This window comes from Salvelinus sp. IW2-2015, linkage group LG4q.1:29, assembly GCF_002910315.2.
Source record: "Salvelinus sp. IW2-2015 linkage group LG4q.1:29, ASM291031v2, whole genome shotgun sequence".
NCBI classification, from domain to species: Eukaryota; Metazoa; Chordata; class Actinopteri; order Salmoniformes; family Salmonidae; genus Salvelinus; species Salvelinus sp. IW2-2015.
In genome coordinates this window covers 5,105,199-5,110,582 of record NC_036842.1, presented here as the reverse complement: position 1 = coordinate 5,110,582, position 5,384 = coordinate 5,105,199, and the positions used below count along the sequence as shown (strand labels likewise).

The 5,384-nt window shown below is 41.5% G+C and overlaps 1 protein-coding gene across 2 annotated transcripts in view; it reads left to right on the top strand.

Annotated features, from left to right (window-relative positions):
- Nucleotides 1–5,384, top strand: part of LOC111961293 (phospholipid phosphatase 1) — a 39,107-nt gene that overhangs the window by 13,002 nt on the left and 20,721 nt on the right. The window lies entirely within an intron of this gene.

Genomic DNA, 5,384 nt, shown 5'->3' with positions numbered 1-5,384 from the left:
GGAATTGTGAAACTGAGTTTAAATGTTATTGGTAAGGTGTATGTAAACTTCCGACTTCAACTGTGAGTGTGTGTTGGGTTCAGTGTAAAGGCTTCAGCATGCTTTAATTCAGCTGGCGCCTCGCAAACTTGGCTAGCAAACGAATGAATGTGCTCGCATACTCTCTTAAAAGACTTCTAGAAAAAAAAAAAAAAAAAGCAGCAATAGTACTGTTTGTCCATTTTGACCGCAGTAGCAGTATAAAATTGTCCGGATTAATAAGATAACTCAAGAAGACTCAAGAAAGTGTCATTAATTCAAACGTTTTTTTGTCGAGGAGATCTTAGTTGCGCAATTTTGCATCTGACTAGGATGTTTGGTGGAGTATTAAGTGCACCAGTCCCTCCTGCAGCAAAGCACCCGCACAACATGATGCTGCCACCCCCGTGCTTCACGATTGGGATGGTGATCTTCAGCTTGCAAGCCTCCACCTTTTTCCTCCAAATATGACAATGGCCATTATGGCCAAACAGTTCTATTTTTGTTTCATCAGACCAGAGGACATTTCTCCAAAAAGTACGATCTTTGTCCCCATGTGCAGTTGCAAACCGTAGTCTGGCTTTTTTTATGGCGTTTTTGGAGCAGTAGCTTCTTCCTTGCTGATCGGCCTTTCAKGTTATGTCGATATAGGATACTTTTGTACCTGTGTCCTCCAGCATCTTCACAGGATCCTTTGCTGTTGTTCTGGGATTGATTTGCACTTTTCACACCAAAGTACGTTCCTCTCTAGGAGACAGAACGCGTCTCCTTCCTGAGCGGCATGACGGCTGCGTGGTCCCATGGTGTTTACTTGCGTACTATTGTTTGTACAGATGAACGTGGTACCTTCAATTTGGAAATTGCTCCCACGGATGAACCAGACTTGTGGCGGTCTAATATTTTTTTTCTGAGGTCTTGGCTGATTTCTTTTTTTTATCCCATGATGTCAAGCAAAGAGGCACTGAGTTTGAAGGTAGGCCTTGAAACACATCCACAGGTACACCTCCAATTGACTTAAAATTATGTCAATTAGCCTATCAGAAGCTTCTAAAGCCATTATTTTTGCATTATTTTCTGAGATTTTCCAAGCTGTACAAAGGCACAGTCAACTTAGTGTATGTAAACTTCTGACCCACTAGAATTGTGATACAGTAAAATAATCTGTCTGTAAAATATTGCTGGAAAAATGACTTGTGTCATGCACAAAGTAGATGTCCTAACCAACTTGCCAAAACTATAGTTTGTTAACAATACATTTGTGGAGTGGTTGAAAAACGAGTTTTAATGACTCCAACCTAAGTGTATGTAAACWTCCGACTTCAACTCTACAGGCTACATCCACACACTCATAACATAAGCKCACACACATTGCTACTGCTCCACATACGCTGCTGCTACAGCTAAGTCTATTTATCCTGTTACCCCTACTTATAAATTCGGCCTCACTGTCAACTGCATTTATTTTCAGCAAACTTAACAGATTCAACCCAATTTCAGCCGTATTAGAGGCTCATATTGTACATTAGCACACATGCTTTAACAAGCATAGAAGGGCCTAACGCGTATCATTCCAGATGGGAGTAGGGCGCGATATGATGATGATGTGACGTACTTGTGTCCTGTATAACTCAGCAGGCCTGAGCTTTGTGATGATTCGCCCTGCACCTAATTCGGATCTTAATCATCGCGCGTCAGTCCGAACTATGCTTAAGAGATGTCAGGTTTTACCAAACTCGTCCGCCGAGACCTAGCTTAGATGCACAGAACCCCATTGAGTGCGCGACCTCCACCTTAGCTAGTCGAAGGCGTATCATCGCGCTCCAAGACTATGACACGACGTCCTCGGGTATCCACAGTTAGCATATCCCTTAACCTCGATATTTCCTCCCTAACCCCGCGTGCATATCTTGCTCGAAAATATCTGCGCCCCTACCAAGATACAAGCTGGCAGAATTAGCATACGCGGACCATCACCCCTCCAGAACAAAACCGCGACTCACTAGGTCAACATAGTAAAGAGCACTTACTATGCACAATGTCTAGTCTGATCACAGCGATACCATGGTGAGGAGAGCTATCAAAGTCGCGACAGACCACCAGTAGTGGAAATGAAACACTTATCTCTTGGTGACCAGCCCATTCTGATTTTTTAAAATGTTGACAGGGAGAGACACAATATTAAATCTATTAGCTAACCATCCGATAGCAAAAGACACAACTTTTGTTTTCCCACCATTTTTTTCCTTGCCATGGTAGCTATCACAATTTCGACCAGAATACAAAGAATGTATATATAGCCCACTACCAACGAAACAACTTCATAAGATGACAGGTCTGATAACATTATTTATGTATAGATATGTCTTGTTAGAAAAATGTGCATATCAAGGGTAAAATCACAGTTCTACATTGCAGCTGCAATCTTGACAATATGCGAAGCGCGCAGAATAATTACAGAGGACTCAACGTCAAAATACCTAAATTACTCATCTTAAAACATTTCTGAAAAATACACAAGCGTACAGCAAATGAAGCCAACATCTTGTGAATCAAACAGCCAATATGCTCAGATTTTAAGTGTTTTACAGCGAAAAACAACAAGTATAGCATTATACTAGCTTTAGCACAATAGCCAGAAACACAAGCAATTTACAGTCAGGCAACAGGTTAAGCGATCTAAACATACAGCAAAGCATTAGCGATAATTTGGACTAACCTTGAAAAACTTCATCAGATGACAGTCCTGTAACATCATATTACACAATGCATATAGGTTTTGTGTCGAAAAAGTGTGTCATATTTTAGCAGCACAAATCGTGGTTATACAATGTGATCAGTATGGCACAGGTCATGCATTCTGGCCGGCGCCAATCTTGGTATAAGGCACCTAATCTAATCAACAATAATCGCTAAACTTGACTAAAAATGACAGTTGGAAGCATATATGCAAAGATTGCTATAGCTTAGAATTAATGCAACCGCTGAGTATCTAGAGATTTTTAAAATTAACGTTACTAGACCAATACAGTCTCTGTGCGTTACACAAGCAGACTTAGAGCCGCAATATGGCGGACAAATCCGTCACATAAATACGGGAATAACATCATAATAGTTTCACTTTTGGCACGAGCTATCCATCAGAATCTTGGGCAAGGTGTTCCTTTGCCAAAAGAACGTTGCTTGGTTGTAAAACGCCGTCCTTCACTTCGGAATTAGCAGCTAACAATAGCATTGCTCACAACATGCCCACAATCCTCAAAATCGCAATACTAAGGAAATTCCGAAAATAGCAATATTTACTCGCATAAACTTGATATAACTCGGTTAAAATAATTTTGTAGTATGATTTTCAACACCTATATCGAATTAAATACAGACGGATATATCTTAAGGGATAAACTGAGGCGTTGCCAAATGCCATCCTGAGGTCTTGTCTCTGCGTAATACGAATGACCGAAAAAGAGAGCTCCCTTCGTGTCCTTGCGCCTTTTATAAGGTTTGAGATCTACGTAGAAACTCCATCCAGCTTTCGCACTGGTTACGACATCCAGGGGGAAAGCGGGTGCAGTTTCATGTCGACCCAAGGATAATACAGAGCTTTAAACTGATCTGAGAACAGAGCGCTCGTCTTTCAGACCTTCGCTTAGTTCCTGTCCATGAATTTCGCTACTGCAGAAGATTCTGTGTTCACCCACAACATAATTGAAACGTTTTAGAAACTAGAGATTGTTTCTATCCAATAGTAATAATCAATATGCATTATTGTACGAGCACAAGAATTGGAGTACGAGCAGTTTAATTTTTTCGGAACGATTAAATGTCCAAGTTGAAAACAACACCCCCTGTAGTGTCAAATTGTGTTAATATCAAAGTATTTTGCATCGATCAAATGGGAGGTAGGCAAGTTCCCAACAGGTCCAAACGTGATTGCGTGACAAGCATGCATTGAGCCAGGCACAGTTGCAGAAAGGCGAGCAGCTGTCACTTTCCCCATTGGTTTTTCAGTTGCAATTTTGACCGGCCAACGTACAAGCTTTGAGAGATTTTAATCTACTGTTTCCTTGTTAATTTGAACAAATCTCTTCTGGCCTAACAAGTGTGTGATCCTTGTTGTTGATGATTTGACAAACTGAGGAGATAGAGCCTTACCTGTTCATGTCTGTTGATCATAGGACTGTAAAGTCCCAAATGTAAGGAGAACTACAGTGGTATTTACATGACATTGCCCAGAAATTCATGTGATATTTGGCAAACCTCTTTTAATGATCTAAAGCGCCTACAGTCGACTACTGCCTGTAAAAACACAAAATAGCTCCAGTTTAAAGTGAAAGATGGGCAGGCCCCTGATTGCTTGTGGCGCAACCGCGTCTTTGTAGAGGCCGTCCTGGACAAGACTAACATAGGTTTATTTACTGCCTGTCTAATCAATTGTCCAAACGCACAGGCCTCCTTTCACACTTTATATTGCGGTTAGAATTTTCACAAATGCCTCTACTCTACGTCATTCACAAACAATTGATATCCGAAGTATTGAACATGGCAAAAAAATGAACCATAGATCTAAGTTGCTTCAATGTTGCTAGCCTGTCTAGTCCCACTTTAAAACGTGCTTAGGTAGGCGCACCTATTTCATCTGTGGTATGAAAAATGCTAGTTGATGTTGGTAAGGAACCTGCCTTACATACAGGCCTACAAGCCCTCAGTCCAAGCCTTCTCAAGCCTATTTCGGATAGTCTGAGCACTTGATGAGGGATTGTCGATTCCTGTTGTTAATCTCGGGCAGTTTGTTGTTGTTGCCATCCTTTACCTGCCCCGCAGGTGTGATGTTCGGATGTACCGATCCTGTTGCTGGTGTTGTTACACGTGTCTGCCACTGCGAGGACGATCAGACTTCCGTCCTGTCTCCGTGTCTGTCTTAGCGTCTCAACAGTACGGATATTTGCAATTTTGCCCTGGCCACATCTGCAGTCCTCATGCCTCCTTGCAGCATGCCTAAGGCACATTCACGCAGATGAGCAGGGACCCTGAGCCATCTTTCTTTTGGTGTTTTTCAGAGTCAGTAGAAAGGCCTCTTTAGTGTCCTAAGTCATTACTTGTGACATGAATTGCCTACCGTCTGTAAGCTGTTAAGTGTCTTAACGACCGTTCCACAGGTGCATGTTCATTAATTGTTTATGGTTCATTGAACAAGCATGGGGAAACCGTGTTTAAACCCTTTACAATGAAGATCTGTGAAGTTTTGGATTTTTATGAATTATCTTTGAAAGACAGGGTCCTGAAAAAGGGACATTCCTTTTTAACCTTTGTACCTCTGCACATTGACTCCCGGTACTGGTACTACCTGTATATAGCCATGATTTATTTTA